A 25,505-nucleotide genomic window follows, 5' to 3' on the forward strand; every position below is an offset into this window, starting at 1 on the left:
AATAAAGCCGCAATAGACCTTTCTACTAATAGACCTTTCTATAGACCTTTCTACTAATTTGAATAACCAAAACCCTAGGCCTTTTTTGTCCTGAACTATTTATAGTCCCCGAGGATGTGCATGATATGAATTATTCTTCTTATTAAATAATTGAAAAGATTGATAAATAATTCAATGATTGATTGATGTACCGAAGGTTGAAGACAAACTAAATAAACGTGGTTTCTAAATGAAACAAGGACATTTTCAAATTATGCGTCAACCATCTTGACCAATTTATATGCCAATTTTTTTCTTGTGTTTATTCTATTTCTCTTAGCAATGCTTTTTTGCTACGTTTTTTAAATTTCTGTCGCTGTTTTTCCTTTGCTCATTTTGAGCAATTTCTTTTTGCTCGCCATAGCTCAATATTTATATCAAACTAAGTAATTTTTAGTGGTCTTAACGAAAATGATATGAAGCATTCTTAATCAAACTTTTCCGTTCAAGATGGCTTTTCTCTAAATAATAAACTCGAGAACTCATTTTTTCGAAAACTGTATTCTTTTCACAGATAACTGTTTTTTTTTGGTAAAAAAATCTTACATTGTGTCACAGAATACGGTTTCTGGAAAAAATGAGTTCTCGAATTTACTATTTAGAAGAAGTGCCCTCCTAAATTCCTAAATGTACGAACTTGATTAGGAAGTTCCATATCTACTTTGTCAAGACCATTGAAAATGGCGCTTTTGATATAGATTTTGATCTATAGCGAGCCAAAAGGAACACAAGAACTATTTCCAAATTTCTCCCTAAAACAGGGACGTTTGTGTTTCAGAAAAAAGTCTTCACATGGTTTTGAGGTAGCTCAAAAAAAAATTGACAGGCTAATTGGTCGCTATTCTACTCGGAACCATTCGGCCACAAATCTGAAGTCAATTATGCACTTCGTTTTCATTTTCAAAATTGAATAGAAAGTTATGAAATCGAAGTTAAAATAGCTTTAATCAAATAGCATTTTATGCAGATCTCATTATGGTTAAAAAAATCAATGCTTCTAATTACTGGGCCTGCAGTTTGCTGGGGTGAGGGGTTATAATAAAAAAGACTTTATAATAATGAATTTTTTCAGGTGGCAAAAGCGAATCAAAAAATCTCAGACGATCAAAAATCTGAAAATGCAACATGCGGACTGCACAAAAAGCCAGTGATAATGTTTTGCAAAAACATTGAGTGTTCGACTGCTGTTTGCCAACATTGCTGGAGTAAAAATCATGTCGGGCATCAAATTGTACCACTGGAACAGGTTTTGGACGAAACAGCCCAGAGTATACTTAGTAATTGGGGAAAAATTGAAGCCTATCAAACCAAGTTCGAAAGCCTAGTTTCTAAATCTGTCAACGCTAATGAGGACGTCCTGTCGATAATGGAGGACATACGCAAACTTGTGCTTTCTAAAACGGATCTTCCAAAAGCACAAAGCGTGCAGGAATTGGGTTTGTTCAAGCAAAACATTTTAAGGGAGCTGAAAAAACAGAGAGAAGCTGTGAAACAGGCTGAACAGAAACTCCTTTCTGCTGTGAAATTAATCAAGGAAGCGACGGATTGTTTGAAATTAGCGATTGACTCTTTCAGTGAAGAGGCAGCTACGGGTGTTATATCTAAGCATACGAGAGGACGGTCAGAAACAACACGTGATTTGACTTTTGAAGCAAGTTTTGAACGATTGAATAATTATATAACACCGGCCTTCTGCAGCGATAACAACAGAGAGATAATTCAATAGAAAAATAACTTTTTCGCCGAAAAAAATCAAATCGAGAAAAGCAAAGAGTCAACATTATTTGCCCATTTTTGAAGATTAAACAGGCTTAAAGAGCCCAATATTCACTACAGTTGGATCCGAAAAAACTAAAGAAAATATAGTCAAATTGTAAACATTATAGGCCCAAACAAAAGCTCATGCATTTCATTTCATGACTGGAAGCGCGTTTTTGGTTTGCTTCTAGACCATACATGGATAATATAAAGCAGGAATTGGAGTCGGCATCTCAAAAAAAAAATTCAAATTTGATTGAATTGAGAAAAATCAGTTTTTTTTGGCCATGGAAACAGTTTTATGGTTTGGTTTGGTAACTCAATTTCATCCAAAAAATTAGCGTTTCGCACAAACTCCCGTACAAAATTTTCATCTGTAGAGCATGCAAGCGCACTTAATGTCCGTTACAGTGCTCTGAGAAAAATTCAGTCAAATCGTCTCAAATCTGAGAAAAATTCAATGAAAAGTTGCTCAAAACTTGCGTTCAATAGACACTAAACGCAAATGAAGCTTTCCAAAAAGTAACACACTGGAAACTGAAAAATCTTCGCAAAGGAATATCATCCAATCGTTTATTTGTTTGGCACGACCTTCCTGTTTTCATTTTTTGTCAAGTAAATGAAACATTGTGTTATATTCCTGACGAATATAGAGTAAAAGTAATGAGAATCGTCGACGACGATTTACGGATGGAAAGATGTTTTGACTTCACAGGTAGGGTTGAAAATTCACTTTTTTTGAGATTTAAGTTCTTTTATCTAATTTTTTTTAGCAAAATGCATCCCATCCAATGAATTTTTTCGATCAATTCAGTTAAGTTTGACCTTGATCATAGGGCGATTTTAAACGTCATTTCTTTCTAAATTTTCCAGAAACTTTCCATCAGTAGCGGATTTAGCGAGGGGACGGGGGTTGGGTGGTCCGCTTTTTGTACTATTTTGGGATATATAATTTTGGCTTACTGACCCTAAAGTTTTACTAAAGGCGGCTTCGGAGCCAATACATACTGAAGTTTGACGGGGAAAAACGCGACTTTTTGATCAATTTTTTCCGAAAAGAAACTAAAAAAGCTTTTTTGGCCTGTTTTTGCGCAGAAAATTTGATCAAAATGGGGTGTTTACAGTGATTTGGAAGAGCTCAAAAAATCAATTTCGTCGACCTAAAAAAAAGGTCGACAAATTTTTTGAATTTTTTTTGTAAATCCGCCTCCTCAAGAAAACCCGAGATCCGCCCCTGCTTTCCAGACCAAAAATGCATCGGTCACAGTAGAAAATTCCAGTCAACTGCAGCCTAACCCTATACAGCACTTTTCTTATTTTTTGTCGTTAGTGCGTCCTATTTTTTCAGATCAAACAGACTTTTTGACGCTTTTGGGCGGGATTTATTATGATTTTCCTTCTTCTACGGTAATCAAGGGACTGGTAGTCTATATTTTGCTTTCTTTCAACATAAACGTATTTTCCTTCATCATATTACCATTGCCCGCTGGTGGACATTTGCTAAAATTTTTACGTTTTTCTGTAGTCGCGAATGCCAAGTTTCATAACAAAACTCGAAAATAGATAGGGCTAGTCCCTTGTAAACTTTTAGAAAAACAGATAAAATCAGGTTATGGAAAGTCTTGTTGAAAACTGCAATGAATATATGTTTACTTTTCGACAGAAAGCTTAATATCATTGTTTTTGCTCCGGATTTCGAAGAAAGTGTTGCAGTATCTGTGCTTGGGGTGGTTTTTTTTCCGCCCGATAAATTTCGTCTTTACAACTAGCCATTTTTGACGGAGTTTCTAAAGATCAGCTGAAAAAGTATTACTGTCTTCAGCTCAAACTTAAAATAACTTTTCAATTCCGACCATTTAATAAAAATTATTGGGGATATAAAGTTTGCAACTGTGGCTAATTTGGGACAATTAGCACGCAATATATTTTGCGAGATTAATGAGTAAGAGGAGGTTCAATGTGTTTTGAAAGTCGTTCCAAATTGAATTGAAGAAGTTTTTATTTCTATCCAAAACATGTCATTTTTCCTCGTCTCTTCTGCTTTTGGGCTTTTCCTCCATTTCTTATTCACTTCTGGTTGTGTCTAGTGTAATAGTTGTTGTCACACGTGTCCGGTTCCTGTTTTAATTTCTCACCGGGTCGAGATGCTCACTTTATTTTTCGGCCGTCTCGACCAATAATTGGTATGTTTCGAAAATCTTGACCAAAATATGGTATGTTTCGACCGTGCTCGAACGAGACAAGTGCGCTCGACCGTGCTTGAACCAAGCAAGATATCTTTCGACCGAGCTCGACCAAACTTGGGATTAAATCGACTATCAAACAACGTGAGTTCTATAAAATTAAAGGATTTTAGTTATGCTTTTCAGGTAACAACTTCTGATGTTTTTCCATCAGATTGAATTGATTACTGTAATTTGCAAATTTCTTGCTTTGTAGAGATGAACTATTTTATTTTCGAGCTAATTTTTTTTTCATTTGGAAAACAAATTTGCAATATGAGTCGAAAATGTTTCGAAAAATTTGTTGACATTTGAAAGAAATTTTTCTTTTTGATCTGAATTACATCGGGACAATTGATAAATTTCGACCGTGCTTCAGATACGTTTCGACCGTGCTCGACCGTGCTCATGGTATGTTTCGACCGCTCTTGAGGTATGTTTTGAAGTTGTGCTCAACCCAAGTCCCTGTCTCGGCTATTTTTTTTTTTTCGGTCGAGCACTGATGACATGTGCTTGACTTTGAAAGTCGAAACTTAAAGTGAGCACTTAAACTCGGGTCCTCAGGATCCATCTCCGCTTCCAATTGAATTATTACCTCTTGCGTCGCCTTTTATTGTTTCTGGTATGGCCTAAACGTGTTTAAACGGTCAAGGCATGCCAATTTTGTGATGAATCATTGAGCTGTGATTGTGCACATATTGTTTAAGTAGGTTATAAAAAACCAGCAATTCACCAATATTTTTTCTTGCAAATAAAATTGAACTTGAACTATTGATTATCGAGTGTTTTTTTAAATATTTGTTCCTTCTTCAATATGGCTGTAGTCGACTATGTGAAGGTGCTCATTTTATTTTTCGGCCGTCTCGACCAAAAATTGGTATTTTTCGACCATCTCGGCCAAAATATGGTTTGTTTCGACCGTGCTCGAACGAGACAAGTGCGCTTGACCGTGCTCGACCCAATCAGTTGTTTTTTGACCGTGCTCGACCAAAACAAATGTGCTCGACCGTGTTTGAACCAAGCAAGATATCTTTCGACCGTGCTCGACCAAACTTGGGATTAAATCGACTATCAAACAACGTGAGTTCTATAAAATTAAAGGATTTTAGTTATGCTTTTCAGGTAAAAACTTCTGATGTTTTTCCATCAGATTGAATTGATTACTGTAATTTGCAAATTTCTTGCTTTGTAGAGATGAACTATTTTATTTTCGAGCTAATTTTTTTTTCATTTGGAAAACAAATTTGCAATATGAGTCGAAAATGTTTCGAAAAATATGTTGACATTTGAAAGAAATTTTTCTTTTTGATCTGAATTACATCGGGACAATTGATAACTTTCGACTGTGCTTGAGGTAGGCTCGACCGTGCTTGAATGTGCTCGAGGTATGTTTTGACCGTTCTCGAGGTATGCTTCGAATTTGTGCTCGACCCAAGTCCCTGTCTCGACCATTTTTTTTTATGAAAGCAGAAAAAAAACAATCCGAGAAAAACACAGAGTCAACATTAATTGCCCATTTTTAAAAATTAAACAAGCTTAAAGAGCCTATTTTTCACTACAGTTGGATCCGAAAAACTAAAGAATTGAAAGTCAAATTGTGAAAAATATAGGCCCAAACAAAAACTCTGCATTTTTTTTCATGGCTGAAGCGCGTTGTTGGTTTGATTCTAGATCATACATTGATAATATAAAGCAGGAATTGGAGTCGGCATCTCAAAACAAAAAAACTTTGGCCGAGTTCAGGAAAATCAGTTTTTCAGCGATGGAAACAGTTTTAAGGTTTGGTTTGGTAACTCAATTTTGTCCAAAAAATTAGTGTTTTGCAACAAACTTCCGTACCAAATTTTACAATGTAGAGCATGCATGCTCACTTAGTGTCCATAACATAGCTCTGAAAAAATAAGGTCAAAAAATTTGTCAGTTTGTTTAAACTTTGTATATTTATGTAAAAATTGCTCAAAACTTACTTTCAAAAGACACTAAACGCCAATAAAGCTTTCCAAAAAGTAACACATTGGAAACTGAAAAATCTTCGCAAGGGAATATCATCCAACCGTTTATCTGTTTGGCACGAACCTCCTGTTTTAATTTTTTGTCAAGTAGTTGAAACCTTGTGTTATATTCCTGACGAATATAGAGTAGAAGTAATGAGAATCGTCGACGACGATTTACGGATGGAAAGATGTTTTGACTTCACAGGTAGGGTTGAAAATTCACTTTTTTGGAGATTTAAGTTCTTTTTATCTAAATTTTTAAAAGCAAAATGCATCCCACCCAATGAATTTTTGCGATCAATTCAGTTAAGTTTGACCTTGATCATTGGGCGTTTTTTAACGTAATTTCTTTCCAAATTTTGCAGAAACTTTCCAGCAGTAGCGGATTTAGCGAGGGACGGCAGTTGGGCGGTCCGCTTTTTGTACTATTTTGAAACATATATTATTGGCTTACTAACCCTAAAATTTTACTAAAGGCGGCTTCGGCGCCAATATATACTAATTTTTGACGGGGAAAAACGCAACTTTTTGATCAATTTTTTCCGAAAAGAAACTAAAAAAGCTTTTTTGGCCTGTTATTGCGCAGAGAATTTGATCAAAGCGGGGTGTTTACAGCTATTTGGAAGAGCTCAGAAAATCAATTTCGTCGACCTAAAAAAAGGTTGACAAATTTTTTGAATTTTTTTTGTAAATCCGCCCCCTCGAGAAAACCCGAGATCTGCCCCTGCTTTCCAGACCAAAAATGCATCGGTCACAGTGGAAAATTCCATTCAAATGCAGCCTAACCCTATACAGCACTTCTCTTGTTTTTTGTCGTTAATGCGTCTTTTTTTTAGATCAAACAGACTTTTTGAGGCTTTTGGGTGTGGTTTATTACGATTTTCCTTCTTCTACGGTAATCAAGGGACTGGTAGTCTAGATTTTGCATTCTTTCAAAGAAATTGTATTTTCCTTCATCATATTACCATTGCCCGCTGGTGGACACTTGCTAAAATTTTTAAGTTTTTCTGTAGTCGCGAATGCCAAGTTTCATAACAAAACTCGAAAATAGGTAGGGTTAGTACCTTGTAAAAATTTAGAAAAACAGATAAAGTCAGGTTATGGAAAGTCTTGTTGAAAACTGCAATGAATATATGTTTACATTTTCCGACAGAAAGCCTAATATCATTGTTTTTGCTCCAAATTTTGAAAAAAGTGTTGCAGTATCTGTGCTTGGCGTCGTTTTTTTTCCGCCCGATAAATTTTGTCTTTAAAACTAGCCATTTTTGACGGAATTTCTAAAGATCAGCTGAAAAAGTATTGCTGTCTTCAGCTCAAACTTAAAATAACTTTTCACTTCCGACCCTTTAATAAAAATTTATGGGATATAAAGTTTGCAACTGTGGCTAATTTGAGACAATTTCTGTCGCTGTTTTTTAATGCCCATTTTGAGCAATTTCTTTTTGCTCGCCATAGCTCAATATTTATATCAACTAAGTCATATTTAGTGGTCTTGACGAAAATGATATGAAGCATTCTCAATCAAGTTTTTCCATTCAAGAAGGCTTTTCTTCTAAATAATGAACTCGAGAAATCATTCTCCGAAAATTGTATTCTTTTCACAGATAATTGATTTTTTTTTTGGTGAAAAAAACCCTTACATTGTGTCACAGAACAGGGTTTCTGGAAAAAATGAGTTCTCGAATTTACTATTTAGAAGAAGTGCCCTCCTCAATATAAGAACTCAATTAAGAAGCTTCATATCTTTTTTGTAAAGACCATTGAAAATGGCGCTTTTGATATAGATCTTGAGCAATGGCGAGCAAAAAGAAACCCATGAACTGTTTCCAAATTTTTCCCTAAAACAGCTCCGTTGACGTTTGTGTGTCAGAAAAAAGTCTTCACTTGATGTTAACTTTGCTCAAAAAATGAAAACTGGCAAGCTAATTGGTCGCTATTCTACTCGGAACCATTCGGGCTCAAATCTGAAGTCAATTATGCACTTCGTTTTCATTTTCAATCAATAAAAAATTGTGAAAATTTTGAAATCGAAATTAAAATCGCTTTAATCAAATGGCATTTTATGAGGATCTTATTATGGTAAAAAAAAATCAATGCTCATAACTACTGGGCCTGTGGTTTGCTGGGGTGAGGGGTTATAATAAAAAAGACTATTTTTTCAGGTGGCAAAAGCGAATCAAAAAATCTCAGACGATCAAAAATCTCAAAATGCAACATGCGGACTGCACAAAAAGCCACTGATAATGTTTTGCAAAAAAAATTGAATGTTCGACTGCTGTTTGCCAACATTGCTGGTTTAAAAATCATGTCGGGCATCAAATTGTACCACTGGAACAGGTTTTGGACGAAACAGCCCAGAGTATACTTAGTAATTGGGGAAAAATTGAAGCCTACCAAACCAAGTTCGAAAGCCTTAGTTTGTAAATATGTCAACGCTAATGAGGACGTCCTGTCGATAATGCAAGACATAAGCAAACTTGTGCTTTCTAAAACGGATCTTCCAAAGGCACAAAGCGTGCAGGAATTGGGTTTGTTCAAGCAAAACATTTTAAGGGAGCTGAAAAAACAAAGAGAAACTGTGAAACAGGCTAAACAGAAACTCCTTTAGGCTGTGAAATTAATCAAGGCAGCGACGGATTGTTTGGAATTAGCGATTGAATCTTTCAGTGAAGAGCAAGCTACGGGTGTTTTATCTAAGCATACGAGAGGACGGTCAGAAACAACTCGTGATTTGACGTTTGAAGCAAGCTTCATTGAAGCCAATGAAACTTTCCAAAAGTAACACACCGGAAACTGAAAAATCTTCGCAAGGGAATATCATCCAACTCTTATTTGTTTGGCACGGCCTTCCTGCTTTCATTTGTTGTCAAGTAAATGAAACATTGTGTTATATTCTTGACGAATATAGAGTAAAAGTAAGGAGAATCGTCGACGACGATTTACGGATGGAAAGATGTTTTGACTTCACAGGTAGGGTTGAAAATTCACTTTTTTTGAGATTTAATTTCTTTTTATCTAGTTTTTTTAAGCAAAATTCATCCCATCCAATGAATTTTTTCGATCAATTCAGTTAAGTTTGACCTTGATCATTGGGCAAATTTAAACGTCATTTCTTTCTAAATTTTCCAGAAACTTTCCAGAAGTAGCGGATTTAGCGAGGGGACGGGGGGTTGGGTGGTTCGCTTTTTGTACTTTTTTGAGATATCTGTTTTTGGCTGACTGACCCCAAAATTTTTACTAAAGGCGGCTTCGGCGCCAATATATACTGATTTTTGACGGGAAAAAACGGAATTTTTTGATCAATTTTTTCCAAAGAGAAACTAAAAAAGCTTTTTTGGCCTGTTTTTGCGCAGAAAATTTGATCAAAGTAGGGTGTTTACAGTAATTTGGACGAGTTCAAAAAATCATTTCGTCGACCTAAAAAAAGGTCGACAAATTTTTTGAATTTTTTTTTCGTAAATCCGCCCCCTCGAGAAAACCCGAGAACCGCCCCTGCTTTCCAGACCAAAAATGCATCGGTCACAGTAGAAATTTCCAGTCAACTGCAGCCTAACCCTATACAGCACTTTTCTTATTTTTTGTCGTTAGTGCGTCCTATTTTTTCAGATCAAACAGACTTTTTGACGCTTTTGGGCGGGATTTATTATGATTTTCCTTCTTCTACGGTAATCAAGGGACTGGTAGTCTATATTTTGCTTTCTTTCAACATAAACGTATTTTCCTTCATCATATTACCATTGCCCGCTGGTGGACATTTGCTAAAATTTTTACGTTTTTCTGTAGTCGCGAATGCCAAGTTTCATAACAAAACTCGAAAATACATAGGGCTAGTCCCTTGTAAACTTTTAGAAAAACAGATAAAATCAGGTTATGGAAAGTCTTGTTGAAAACTGCAATGAATATATGTTTACTTTTCGACAGAAAGCTTAATATCATTGTTTTTGCTCCGGATTTCGAAGAAAGTGTTGCAGTATCTGTGCTTGGGGTGGTTTTTTTTCCGCCCGATAAATTTCGTCTTTACAACTAGCCATTTTTGACGGAGTTTCTAAAGATCAGCTGAAAAAGTATTACTGTCTTCAGCTCAAACTTAAAATAACTTTTCAATTCCGACCATTTAATAAAAATTATTGGGGATATAAAGTTTGCAACTGTGGCTAATTTGGGACAATTAGCACGCAATATATTTTGCGAGATTAATGAGTAAGAGGAGGTTCAATGTGTTTTGAAAGTCGTTCCAAATTGAATTGAAGAAGTTTTTATTTCTATCCAAAACATGTCATTTTTCCTCGTCTCTTCTGCTTTTGGGCTTTTCCTCCATTTCTTATTCACTTCTGGTTGTGTCTAGTGTAATAGTTGTTGTCACACGTGTCCGGTTCCTGTGTTTAAACGGTCAAGGCATGCCAATTTTGTGTTGAATCATTGAGCTGTGATTGTTCACATATTGTTTAAGTAGGTTATAAAAAACCAGCAATTCACCAATATTTTTTCTTGCAAATAAAATTGAACTTGAACTATTGATTATCGAGTGTTTTTTTAAATATTTGTTCCTTCTTCAATATGGCTGTAGTCGACTATGTGAAGGTGCTCATTTTATTTTTCGGCCGTCTCGACCAAAAATTGGTATTTTTCGACCATCTCGGCCAAAATATGGTTTGTTTCGACCGTGCTCGAACGAGACAAGTGCGCTTGACCGTGCTCGACCCAATCAGTTGTTTTTTGACCGTGCTCGACCAAAACAAATGTGCTCGACCGTGTTTGAACCAAGCAAGATATCTTTCGACCGTGCTCGACCAAACTTGGGATTAAATCGACTATCAAACAACGTGAGTTCTATAAAATTAAAGGATTTTAGTTATGCTTTTCAAGTAACAACTTCTGATGTTTTTCCATCAGACTGAATTGATTACTGTAATTTGCAAATTTCTTGCTTTGTAGAGATGAAATATTTTTATTTCGAGCTAATTTTTTTCCTTCATTTGGAAAATAAATTTGCAAAATGAGTCGAAAATGTTTCGAAAAATATGTTGACATTTGAAAGAAACTTTTCTTTTTGATCTGAATTACATCAGGACAAATGATAATTTTCGACCGTGCTTCAGATACGTTTCAGCCGTGCTCGACCGTGCTCATGGTATGTTTCGACCACTCTTGAGGTATGTTTTGAAGTTTTGCTCAACCCAAATCCCTGTCTCGGCTATTTTTTTTTTCGGTCGAGCACTGATGACATGTGCTTGACTTTGAAAGTCGAAACTTAAAGTGAGCACTTAAACTCGGGTCCTCAGGATCCATGTACGCTTCCAATTGAATTATTACCTCTTGCGAAGCCTTTTATTGTTTCTGGTATGGCTTAAACGTGTTAAAATGGTCAAGGCATGCCAATTTTGTGATGAATCATTGAGCTGTGATTGTGCACATATTGTATAAGTAGGTTATGAAAAACCAGCAATTTGCCAATTTTTTTTCTTGCAATTAAAATTGAACTTGAACTATTGATTATCGAGTGTTTTTTTAAATAATTGTTCCTTCTTCAATATGGCTTTAGTCAACTATGCAATGGTGCTCACTTTTTTTTTCGGCCGTCTCGACCAAAATATGGTTTGTTTCGACCGTGCTCGAACGAGACAAGTGCGCTTGACCGTGTTCCACCCAATCAGTTCTTTTTCGACCGTGCTCAACCAAACAAAATGTGCTCGACCCTGTTTTAACCAAGCAAGATATCTTTCGACCGCGCTCGACCAAACTTGGGATTAAATCGACTATCCAACAACATGAGTTGTATACAATTAAAGTTTTTAATTATGCTTTTCAGGCAACAACTTCTGATTTTTTTTCCATCAGATTGAATTGATTACTGTTTTTTGCAATTTTCTTTGAAGAGATGAACTATTGTATTTTTCAGCTGTTTTGTTTTCATTTGGAAAACTGGTTTGCAATTTGAGTCCAAAATGTAACAACAATTTCTTGACATTTGAAAGAAAGTTTTCTTTTTGACTCTGAGTTACCGCGAGATAATTGATAATTTTCGACTGTGCTTGAAGTAGGTTCGACCATGCTTGAATGAGCTCGAGGTATGTTTTGACCGTTCTCGAGGTATGCATCGACTTTGTGCTCGACCCAAGTCCCTGTCTCGACCATTCTTTTTTATGAAAGCTGAAAAAAACACAATCCGAGAAAAACATAGAGTAAACAATAATTGCCCATTTTTAGAAATTAAACAAGCTTAAAGAGCCTATTTTTTACTACAGTTGGATCCAAAAAACTAAAGAATTGATAATCAAATTGTGAAAATTATAGGCCCAAACAAAAATTCATTTTTTTTTCATTGGTCACAGTTGGGCGCTCCGCTTTTTGTACTATTTTGAGATATCTATTATTGGCTTACTGACCCTAAAATTTACTAAAGGTGTCTTCGGCGCCAATATATACTAATTTTTGACGGGGAAAAACGCAACTTTTTGATCAATTTTTTCCGAAAAGAAACTAAAAAAGCTTTTTTGGCCTGTTTTTGCGCAGAGAATTTGATCAAAACGGGGTGTTTACAGTGATTTGGAAGAGCTCAGAAAACGAATTTCGTCGATCTAAAAAAAGGGTCGACAAATTTTTTGATTTTTTTTTGAATATCCGCCCTCTCGAGAAAACCCGAGATCCGCCCCTGCTTTCCAGACAAAAAATGCATCGGTCGCAGTGGAAAATTCCATTCAACTGTAGCCTAACCCTATACAGCACTTTTCTTATTTTTTGCCGTTAGTGCGTCTTATTTTTTCAGATCAAACAGACTTTTTGAGGCTTTTGGGTGGGGTTTATTACGATTTTTCTTCTTCTACGGTAATCAAGGGACTGGTAGTCTAGATTTTGCTTTCGTTCAACAAAATTGTATTTTCCTTCATCATATTACCATTGCCCGCTGGTGGACACTTGCTAAAGTTTTACGTTGTTCTGTAGTCGCGAATGCCAAGTTTCATAACAAAACCCAAAAATAGGTAGGATTAGTCCCTTGTAAACATTTAGAAAAACAGATAAAGTCAGGTTATGGAAAGTCTTGTTGAAAACAGCAATGAATATATGTTTTATTTTTTCGACAGAAAGCTAAATATCATTGTTTTTGCTCCAAATGTTGAAGAAAGTGTTGCAGTATTTGTGCTTGGGGTCGTTTTTTTCCGCCCCATAAGGTTTGTCTTGACAACTAGCCATTTTTGACGGAATTTCTAAAGATTAGCTGAAAAATAACTTTTCACCTCCGACCTTTTAAGAAAAATTTATGGGGATTAAACTTGGGATTAAATCGACCATCAAACAACGTGAGATCTATAAAATTAAAGGATTTTAGTTATGCTTTTCAGGTAAAAACTTCTGATGTTTTTCCATCAGATTGAATTGATTACTGTAATTTGCAAATTTCTTGCTTTGTAGAGATGAACTATTTTATTTTCGAGCTAATTTTTTTTTCTCTTGGAAAACAAATTTGCAATATGAGTCAAAAATTTTTCGAAAAATATGTTGACATTTGAAAGAAATTTTTCTTTTTGATCTGAATTACATCGGGACAATTGATAATTTTCGACCGTGCTTCAGATACGTTTCGGCCGTGCTCGACCGTGCTCATGGTATGTTTCGACCGCTCTTGAGGTGTGTTTTGAAGTTGTGCTCAACCCAAATCCCTGTCTCGCTATTTTTTTTTCGGTCGAGCACTGATGACATGTGCTTGACCTTGAAAGTCGAAACTTAAAGTGAGCACTTAAACTCGGGTCCTCAGGATCCATGTCCGCTTCCAATTGAATTATTACCTCTCGAGTCGCCTTTTATTGTTTCTGGTTGGCTTAAACGTGTTTAAACGGTCAAGGCATGCCAATTTTGTGATGAATCATTGAGCTGTGATTGTTCACATATTGTTTAAGTAGGTTATAAAAAACCAGCAATTCACCAATATTTTTTCTTGCAAATAAAATTGAACTTGAACTATTGATTATCGAGTGTTTTTTTAAATATTTGTTCCTTCTTCAATATGGCTGTAGTCGACTATGTGAAGGTGCTCATTTTATTTTTCGGCCGTCTCGACCAAAAATTGGTATTTTTTGACCATCTCGGCCAAAATATGGTTTGTTTCGACCGTGCTCGAACGAGACAAGTGCGCTTGACCGTGCTCGACCCAATCAGTTGTTTTTTGACCGTGCTCGACCAAAACAAATGTGCTCGACCGTGTTTGAACCAAGCAAGATATCTTTCGACCGTGCTCGACCAAACTTGGGATTAAATCGACTATCAAACAACGTGAGTTCTATAAAATTAAAGGATTTTAGTTATGCTTTTCAGGTAAAAACTTCTGAAGTTTTTCCATCAGATTGAATTGATTACTGTAATTTGCAAATTTCTTGCTTTGTAGAGATTAACTATTTTATTTTCGAGCTAATTTTTTTTTCATTTGGAAAACAAATTTGCAATATGAGTCGAAAATGTTTCGAAAAATATGTTGACATTTGAAAGAAATTTTTCTTTTTGATCTGAATTACATCGGGACAATTGATAATTTTCGACCGTGCTTCAGATACGTTTCGGCCGTGCTCGACCGTGCTCATGGTATGTTTCGACCGCTCTTGAGGTGTGTTTTGAAGTTGTGCTCAACCCAAATCCCTGTCTCGCTATTTTTTTTTCGGTCGAGCACTGATGACATGTGCTTGACTTTGAAAGTCGAAACTTAAAGTGAGCACTTAAACTCGGGTCCTCAGGATCCATGTCCGCTTCCAATTGAATTATTACCTCTCGCGTCGCCTTTTATTGTTTCTGGTTGGCTTAAACGTGTTTAAACGGTCAAGGCATGCCAATTTTGTGATGAATCATTGAGCTGTGATTGTGCACATATTGTTTAAGTAGGTTATAAAAAACCAGCAATTCACCAATATTTTTTCTTGCAAATAAAATTGAACTTGAACTATTGATTATCGAGTGTTTTTTTAAATATTTGTTCCTTCTTCAATATGGCTGTAGTCGACTATGTGAAGGTGCTCATTTTATTTTTCGGCTGTCTCGACCAAAAATTGGTATTTTTCGACCATCTCGGCCAAAATATGGTTTGTTTCGACCGTGCTCGAACGAGACAAGTGCGCTTGATCGTGTTCCACCCAATCAGTTATTTTTCGACCGTGCTCGACCAAAAAAAAAGTGCTCGACCCTGTTTGAACCAAGCAAGATATCTTTCGAACGTGCTCGACCAAACTTGGGATTAAATCGACTATCCAACAAAATGAGTTGTATACAATTAAAGTTTTTAATTATGCTTTTCAGGCAACAACTTCTGATGTTTTCCCATCAGATTGAATTGATTACTGTTTTTTGCAATTTTCTTTGAAGAGATGAACTATTGTCTTTTTCAGCTGTTTTTTTTCTTCATTTGGAAAACTGGTTTGCAATTTGAGTTACAACTATTTCTTGACATTTGAAAGAAAGTTTTCTTTTTGACTCTGAGTTACCGCGAGATAATTGATAATTTTCGACTGTGCTTGAAGTAGGTTCGACCATGCTTGAATGAGCTCGAGGTATGTTTTGACCGTTCTCGAGGTATGCTTCGAATTTGTGCTCGACCCAAGTCCCTGTCTCGACCATTCTTTTTTATGAAAGCTGAAAAAAACACAATCCGAGAAAAACATAGAGTAAACAATAATTGCCCATTTTTAAAAATTAAACAAGCTTAAAGAGCCTATTATTCACTACAGTTGGATCCGAAAAACTAAAGAATTGATAGTCAAATTGTGAAAATTATAGGCCCAAACAAAAATTCATGCATTTTTTTTCATGGCTGAAGCGCTTTATTGGTTTGATTCTAGACCATACATTGATAATATAAAGCAGGAATTGGAGTCGGCATCTCAAAACAAAACAAAATTGGCCGAGTTCAGAAAAATCAGTTTTTTCGCGATGGAAACAGTTTTATGGTTTGGTTTCGTAACTCAATTTTGTCCAAAAAATTAGTGTTTTGCAAAAAAACTCCCGTACCAAATTTTATTATGTAGAGCATGCATGCGCACTTAGTGTCCATTACATAGTTCTGAAAAAATAAGGTCAAAAAATTTCGTCAGTTTGTTTAAACTTTGTATATTTATAAAAAAAATTGCTCAAAACTTGCTTCCAATGACACTTCACGCCATTGAAGCTGTCCAAAAACTAAGACACCGGAAACTGAGAGATCTTCGAAAGGGAATCCATTCGTTTACTTTATTGACGCGACCTTCGGGTTTTTATTTTTTGTTCAGTAAATGAAACTTTGTAAATATTCCTGACGCATATAGAGTACAAGTAATGAAAATCGTCGACGACGTTTTGCGATGCAAAGATATATTTAGACCTCACAGGTAAGGTTGAAAAATCACTTTCTTGGAGGTTATAATTTTTTTTACATTATGTTTTTTTTGCAAAATGCATCCCACACAATGAAATTTTTTCGATCAATTCAGTTAAGTTTGACTTTGATCATTGTGCAATTTTGAACGTCATTTTTTTTCTAAATTCTCCGGAAACTTTCCAGCAGTAGCGGATTAAGCGAGAGGGGGAGGGGGGTGTGTGGACGGTGGTGATGGCGGTCCGCTTTTTCTACTACTTTGAGATATGATATCTATTTTTGGTAAGGTCGCCTTTGACGCCATTACATACTATTTTTTGAGGGGAAGCGCGCCGAAAAAATACAATTTTTTGGTCAAAATTTTCCAAAAAGTACCTAAAAACGCCTTTTGGCCTGTTTTTAAACTTAAACTTGCGGCGCTTAAACTTTTATCAAAATACGGGTATTTCTAGTGATTTGGGAGAGCTCAGAAAATTAATTTGGTAGATTTAAAAACAGAGGTCGACAAAGTTTTCGATTTTTTTTGAAAATTCGCCTCCCACCCGAATAAAATCCTAGATCTGCTTCTGCTTTACTGACCAAAAATGCGTCGGTCACAGTAGAAAACTTCAGTCCACTGCAGCCTAACCGTATAGAGCACTTTTCTTATTTTTTGTCGTTAGTCCGTCTTAATTTTTCAGATCAAATAGACTTTTCGACGCTTTTGTGTGATAACTAATATAGCTTTCCTTCTTCTACAGTGATAAAGGGACTGGTAGTCTAGCTTTTGCATTGTTTCAAGATAGTTTTTTTGTCCTTCATCGTAGTACCATTGACAGCTGGTGAACATTTTCTCAGAATTCTTACGTATTTCTGTAGTCCCGAATGCCAAGTTTCATAACAAAACTCAAAATTAGGTTGGATTAGTCTCTTGTTAACATGTAGAAAAGCAAATTAAGTCATGCTAATGAAAGTCTTGTTCATAATTGCCATGAATATATATTTTTTGACAGAAAGCTTAATATCATTGTTTTTTGTTTCGAAGAAAGTGACGCAGTATCTGTGCTTGGGGTGTTTTTTTCTTCCTCCAGACAAATTTCGTCTTCATAACTAGCCATTTTTGCATGGAATTTTAAGGTCAGCTTTAAAAGTATTGTTGTCTTGAGCTCAAAATTAAAGTAATTTTTCACCTCTGGCCATTTTATAAAAAGTTGTGGGGATATAAAGTTTGCAACTTTGGCTAAATTGGAACAATTAGCACGCAATATATTTCGTGAGATCAATGAGTAAGAGGAGATTCAATGTGTTAGAAATCGTTCCAAATTGAATTGAAGAAGGCTTTTGTTTTTATCCAAAACATGTCACTTTTCCTCGTCTCTACTGCTTTTGGGATTTTTCTCCACCTCTTATTCACTTCTGGTTGTATCTAGTGTAATAGTTGTCAGATGTTTCCAGTTCCTAGCTTACTTTGTCACCAGATTGATGTGCTCGCTTTATTGTCCCGCAGTCTTGACCAAAAATGGGTATGATTCGACCATCTCGACCAAAATTTGGTATGTTTCGACCGCGGTCGACCGAGATAAGTGTGCTTGACCGTGCTCGACCCAAGCAAGATTTGTTTCGACCGTGCTCGACCAAATTTGGATATAACTCGACTCTCAAGCAACATGAGTTCTTCAAACTTAAAAGTTTTTTTAAATGCTTTTTGAGTAACATTTTCTGATGTTTTTTCATCAGAGCGAATGGATTACAGTTATTTGCATCTTTTTCGCTTTGTAGCGACGAAATATTTTATCTTCGAGCTATTTTTTCCCCTTCCTTTGGAAAATTGGTTTGCAATTTGATTCGAAAATGTTACAAAAATATGTTGACATTTGAAAGAAATTTTTCTTTTTGACTCTGAATTACCGCGGGACAAATGGTAATTTTCGATCGTGCTAGATGTACATTTCTAGCGTGCTTGGCCGTGCCCGAGGTATCTTTCGACCGTGCTCGAGGTATGTTTCGAATTTGTGCTCGACCCAAATCCCTGTCTCGAACATTCTTTTTCGGTCCAGCACTGACATGTGCTCGACTTTGGTTCCATCTCCGTTTCCAATTGAATTATTACCTTTGGCGTCGTCTTTTCTTGTTTCTGGTATGGCTTATACGTTTTTAGACGGTCAAGGCATGCCAATTATCTGATGAATCATTGAGCTCTGATTGGTGGTATATCACCCATATTGTTTGAAAAGGTTATGGAAAACCAGCAATTAGCCAACTTTTTGAAATGTTTTTAAACTTATACGTTTGATTATCGAGTGTTTTTTAAACAATTGTTCACTCGTCAATATGGCTGTAGTCGACTATGTGAAAAAATCTACAAATCTGCGATGAAGTGGTTTTTCAAAAACTCCATTTTGTTTCAGGAAAATGATTTTTCAAAAACTTCAAAATCTTTTTGAAATTTTTGAAGAGAAGCATAGGGGCTTCGGTGTGTGCTTTTGTATGATTTTGCGTATCAGCAACATGGTTTTGCCTTTCTGGCTGTTTCTGTCAAACTGCCATGATAGATAGAACTAAAGGATGTCAATTGAAGTTTGAATTATATAGTGAGCACATATAACTAACAAGCATCAGTCATAAGATACTCACAGGTATCGAGCTCACGGGCTCTACGGCCCCTCGAGGAGACGTCCGATAAGGTAGATTTTTACAGAATAAGTTGAGGAGAAAGAAAAGGCCGAGAGGTTTATATTATTGTCATATATTTCCCAGTAAATCCTGGGGAATTTAAAAGCTGCATATTTTTGGTCTGAAGCTGTTCTGTTACTTCTTGAAAGTGGCCTATAAATTTTTATTGCATCACTGTGCCATCAAAAATTGAAAATCTAAGTTTTCTGATTCGGAGATAACCCGGTTGAATTTCGTAGAAGCCTCTGAGAGAGAATTATCTCAAAAAAGATACCTTGCCGCATTCAAATGGATCAACTGCGCCTTCAAGATAATTTTCGAATGAAGGAAAATGTTATCGGTTTTACTGTTTCTCTAATCCAGAAAAAAATTGGGAAATAGAAGTGCGTTTGAATTTTATTTTGTGTTTTGAAAACTTCAGAAGTATAACAATAAGTCTAACAAAGTAAAAACAATATGGAATAAAATTTTACGTGGTACTAGCAAAAAACGGTTCATATTATAATGCTATAAATTGTTTGATGGCTCACACTACCATTTTCACGGTGTTATTTAATCTTTTGGGCCCGGATGTTTTGATATGTGGAGAAGAACTGGGAAAGAGCCCTTTTTTACTCAGCCAGCTCGGAGGTTTAACTCGGATGTAAATGACTCAAGTTGATGTTAGTGCATATAACCAGCACGCATGATCATTAATACTTGCAAGTGCTCGCCTTCCAAATTGCAGCTCACGTGCGATTTGAAATAGCAATAATTTGATTGCTGTTCATAATCAATATCGAAACGCCCCAAGGTCACAAAACTAAAGCTCACCAACATCCTCACTTGCAAGGTCCAAATGCTACAAGAACTACCGTGTAATGGTAGTGTGAGTCATAAAAAAGTCTTATAACATTATTATATGAACGGTTAGTACCACAAAAACTTCTATAACAACGTTAAAATGGTTTTTCAAAATGAGTTTCAACATAAATGAGACAAATGAGTGGAAAAGAAACAAAACAAATGTTTTCCTCTAATATTAGAACAATTATGATAATTGAAAAAAATCCTGTCCATAATAGAACAGATTTGTTATCACTTAGATAAATTGTGTACATTTAACTCGTATTGGTTTGTTTTGTAAGACATCAGAATATCTTATGACAGATTTTGACAAATTCCATTTAAATTTTTTTCATCAAATATTAACGGAGTTAGATTAGTTCACTTCAAAACAGCATGTTAAAGCATGGCTTTGTTTGAAGGGCATGTTTTAAAAACATTTGAACAATACTGATTGATGATCAGATAATTTTCTTCAATCTCTTTTAAGAAATACCCTGCAAAATAGCCTCGCTTGAAAATGTTGTTTTTAAAAAGGAATAGTTGGTTTATTACGGCAAATATCGAAACACATCATTTCGAACAATCGCATTTAAAATCTCTATAATTAATGCCACGCAAGGACATTATAATAATCATAAAAACAATGATTGTGGTTTTCTGCGAAATTCGCTTTTTATGTGATGCCATAGGAAAACTAAATAATTTAACTCCCTTAATATGTGATGAAAAATAATAAAACGGAATTTTTCAAAATATCGAAAAATATTATTTGTTAGAGGATGTGAAAAAACGCGTCTGCAAAACATTGCATTTACGGTAAATAAACGTAATAAAAAATGTACAAGCGGTCTTCGGCAAAAAAGTAACTAATAGCTGTCATTTGATTTTCCTATTCTCCTTTTAATGATGATCTTTCCAAATGGTTTCTTTTAGAAACAATTTTTCGCCCTTCTTGTCGTGAAAGACTGGAAACTTATTGTTCAGAGTTTTGAAGAAAGTGAAGAAGGCTAAAATGCAGCTGGCATCGCTGCTCGAACAATACTTTGAAATTTTGTTCGTAAAGTGATAGCGGCTTAAAGACTGCCAAGTTGTACAATTTGGGACAATTAACACGCGATACATTTTGTGCTATATTAAAGCGTAAGCGCCAAATTAACCCCTCTTAGAGGTAGTTTCAAATTGAATTGAGGCATCCTATTTGGTCTATTTAAAAAATTGTTATATGCAAAACATATCATTTTGTACTTAAAATAGCGTGTGGGGATGGTTTTCCTAAATAAATACCAAAACAAGACTGCTCGTATCAGGGTGAGGCCCTGAATGTTCCGACTGCCTTTAAGGTCTATGGTGCAGTGATAACATGAAAAATTAAATGAAGAAAATTAAATTAACAATTTTTGCAATTCGACATTTTTGCAAAATTTATCCCCCCACACGCCAAAAGTGATAGATTTAGCTGCTAATAACAAATCAGTTATGGCAAATAAGCTTCTTTCAACCAATTTGGTACAAATTCTCTAAGACAGACTAAATCTCCGCTTACGCGTTAATAGCGCGAAATATATAGCGCGTTAATTGTCCCAAATTGGCCAAAATGGCAATCTTTAAACCCCCATAAGTTTACGAAAAATGATCACAGGTGAAATATCTTTTCAAATTTAAGCGCAGGACAACAATACCTTTTGAATGATATACAAAAATTTTGTCAAAAACGGCTAGTTAAAATGTCAAAAACTTGTCTGAAGAAAAAAAAATCCACCCCGAGCACAAATATTCCGTTACTTTCGTTACGAAAGTCGGAACAAAAATCAAAGCTTTTTTTTTCAAAGCGAACAGTATTCTATAGAGCTTAAGAGGATTTCGAAATATTCAGCCGCCGGCGGTCATATGTGGAATTTAAGACAAAGTCTCTGGAAACAATTCGTCGGTGGAAATGGAAATCTATATCTGAATTATAATGGACGCTTTTCTGGAGGTTCTGGTTAGTCTTCTTAAGATAAAATCCTATGCATAAGAAAATGAAAGAGCTTTTAATAAGTAGTCGTGATTTTCTACTTTGTTTGGTGAGCTGTTCTATTTTACTGTTTTTTTGCTACGAACGACAAAGAAAGGTAAGGATTATTTGTGATTGGTGTACTTTTTTTGACAAATATCTGGAAAAAGCAGCCGCGAGCTCAAATAAAAAAAATACCTGGAAGTTTTTGAAATAATAATTGGGCTTTTAAAAATTTTAATTTGGAAAATTAAAGCGAACTTTTGTCCTATTAACGTGTATACACGGCTCAAAATTTGTAATTTTTTTTTTAAAAAAAGCAAGGCGTTCGGTCTAAATAAGGCGTAAAAAGAACCAAAACCTACACTTTGTCTTTAACATGGGGGTTTTTACGAAAAGCGTTCTTGAAACTTTCCTTGAAAGAGCGTTGTTTTGCCTTGAGAAGAGCGTTGTTCATTTTATTATCATTTTCTAAACGCCAGTATATACTAATTTTGAAGGGTAGCGCGCGCCAAAAAAAGGGAATTTTTTGGTCAAAAATATCCAAAAAACGCCCAAAAACATAGAAAATGTGCTTTATAATGTTCTGATTCTTTATAATGTTCTGCGAGCGCTCGAATCAGGGCGGATTTAGGGAGGGGGGGCTTAAGCCTTCCCCCCTCAAGGATTCGACCCCCCTGCCGACTCAAAGGGTCCCCCCTTTGAACTATTGAATTTTTGCGAAAGTTGGAACAGTTAGTTATTGGATTGCACGCAAATCATTTCAAATAAATTAAGTATTCTTACAAAAACTTAACTTGAGTGGACTAAGCAAAACACCTCCAGGTCATGATGGCCTCAATGAGAGCAAATTGGTAGTGGTTGACCAAAAAAACGGGAGTGTAATGAGGACAATAGACACTTCAAAGGCAGACAGCAAAAACCTCTGGACCGTTGTTACTCACAAAAATATCATGGTATTAATAGAATGTGACCACAACGGCGAGTATAGAAGTGCTTACGTGTATGAAAACGAAGTCTTCAGAAATGCACTTCAACTTCGTAAAATTCCGTGGCATTTTCGATATTTGCGTCTTCAGCAACCAACATTGGCTGGAAAGGATTTTCTTTTATTGCACGACCTCTATGGAAGTGTTGCAGTTGTTGATCTGAAACAGACTGAATCGAACCCGAAATTCAAAACAATTCACTTAGATAAAGCAATCTTTGCGAAAACTTCGCTAGTTTGGATGGAAACAGGGAAACAAATGAGTACAGGGGTAGGATACCTTTTTGCATCTAAATTATTCGGTGAATGGTTCTTCCGATCTCAAGTTTATGAGTTGAACTTGAACATTATCGTTGATGGTAGTTCAATCACACCTCTGCAGGTTCCCTTCATGGATAATTATGGCGCCAGAAATGTTTATTTCATACATGCAGTAGGAACAAATGCCATTCTGTGCTACGATTTATGTGGCAAACAATTTCGTGATTACGACTCACTTGGCGTTCGCGTAAATGTTTTGCACGTGGAATGTTTCAACGATCAGTGAAAACATAGCCAACTGACAGTAGGAAAAGAGTAATGAACGCAATGAAAACGAAAAAAAAACTGACTTGTTTTTGAAAAAATCTCACCCTTCGAATTGAAAAAACTGACTTGTTTTTGAAAAAATCTCACCCTTCGAAGGAAAAACTAGATGGCCTTAAACCTCTATGAATTTATAATTGAAGTCAATCACTTTTTTGTGGCCTTTCAGCTTTTGCTGTTCGATAGTGGAGTTCGCCTTCCTTTTAACAAATAAAAAACCCTGAACTTAAAATAAATCACAAGTCAAACCGCGACAAAGTCAAACGAGTGTCAATTCTTTTTCCTGAAAAAATACACTACGTTCATTACTCTTAGCAATTTAATAAAATAAAAAGGGCATACTTGAGCTATCATAGGCCAAAAGGGTTTGAGCTCTAATCTAATTCCAAACTCTTAAACTCTAATCTCATTAACTGGGGATTTTATGTTCGAGCAAAAATTTAGCTATGAAATAATTCTTTATTTGACATTTTATGTTCTAAGACGAAACTTATAAATTATATGGTCAGAAAAATCCATCAAAATATTTTCGTTTTGTTTGATTTATACGATAATCATAGAGATTTATATTATTCATACTATTTTGTTTTATACCGTAATTACTGTTCCTTTTTAAAGGTTTTAGTTTCATTTAAAACCACATAATTTTTTTTCTAAAGTCCATGTTTGTCTATATAATGCAATGAAATTCTAAGTACTTTTTTCCCTATAATCGCAATTCATTTTTTTTTTCGTATGAGCTCATAAAAAAATTTTCGCCCATTTTGTTATATCAAAAATTTATTATAAAAGTCCAATAAATTAAGCTAGTTTTATTCACATTATTTCGATTGAATTTTGTTCAAAAGCGACGTAACCTCATTTTGGCCAATTACAGACAATGCCTTATTTTTATAATACAATATTAAAATGCCTTATTTTTATTCAGCATTTTTAAACCATCCAAAAACATTAATTCCCTGTGCTCATATTTGAAATCGAAACTTTCCAACTGTTACCTGTTTTTGTCACGCTCTAGTTGTTTGAAAGTTGCCAATTTGACAAAATTACAGCCATATTTTAGTTGCTATTAAAACACGAGCAATGAAAATATCCGACCTGGAAACCACTTTAACTTGGGTCAAGTAGCTGGCAATCAATAATTAGTACAAATAATTTAAAGGACAGTCAGAGCTTTCAGGGTTCCACCCTGAAAAAAAGAATGGCCGTTATTTTTTTCACAAATTTGCTTTGTGTGGCTGTTTTTTTCATAGAATTTTTGACTTTTGAGACTTGGATTTAAAGGATTTTCCTGGAATTGGATACAAAAAAAATCCGGTTGCTGCAATATAGAAACTGAAACAGATTCTTTCAATATTATATGGTTATATGACAAAAAAACAATGCAATTACACGGAGAAAAAAAAATTATTATGCACTACTATGTTTTAGAATCATTACTATATTTTTATTAGAGTCATTACTACGTTTGCGTTGATGGAAACTTTGGCAAAAAAACTAGCTGAAAGTACTTGACCAAATTTCAGATGAGAAGCAACACCGATGAAAAAATTTTTGTCACTTTCTTCAAATGTAAGGATAAAATGAAACTGAAATCTCTTGAAATTATTTAAAAAAAATCATCTGCGATGATTTTTGAAACTATTGGGATGACTTATCTGGAATAATTGACGCTCGATATGTTTAGTTCTTACAACACTAGCAAGCGCCGTTTTAATCTGATCAATTTAAAATTTTTAAAGCGAAAACTTTATCACCAGCAGTCGAAATCTTCAAGGTTTTGTCCTGATGTACAAACAGTCCTGTTTATGGTCAAATACCGCTTGATTTAGACAAATAACCATGTCCTCATTTATTCAGAGAGAGTACTTGCATCATCCAAAATTATTGATGCTCTGTTCTCAAAATCATGAACATAACTTGTCAACTAATACCAGTTTTTGCTGAGCTCTAGTGGTTTGGAAATTGCTAATTTAATAAATTGAACGCCACATGTTATTGGTTTGAAAATGAGAGCACTAAAAAAATCAAAAACTTAAACCGCTGCAATTCGAAGCAAGGTAATTATTTACTAGTTCAATTAATTTAATGGGCGGAGCAATTAATGACAAAGGAA

The 25,505-nt window shown here is 35.3% G+C and overlaps 2 protein-coding genes across 2 annotated transcripts in view; both read left to right on the top strand.

Moving 5' to 3' along the window:
- The window catches only part of LOC134855657 (uncharacterized), a 505,026-nt gene that overhangs the window by 354,007 nt on the left and 125,514 nt on the right, over positions 1-25,505 (top strand). The gene's annotated exons all lie outside the window — the stretch shown is intronic.
- LOC134855658 (uncharacterized) overlaps positions 139-25,505 on the top strand; it is a 323,097-nt gene continuing 297,730 nt past the window's right edge. Inside the window, exon 1 of the mRNA XM_063872228.1 lies at positions 139-148. The gene's annotated coding sequence lies outside the window, so the exon portion shown is untranslated. The remainder of the gene's footprint in view (positions 149-25,505) is intronic.

The sequence above is a fragment of the Symsagittifera roscoffensis genome, chromosome 10 (assembly GCF_963678635.1).
Source record: "Symsagittifera roscoffensis chromosome 10, txSymRosc1.1, whole genome shotgun sequence".
NCBI lineage: Eukaryota > Metazoa > Xenacoelomorpha > Acoela > Convolutidae > Symsagittifera > Symsagittifera roscoffensis.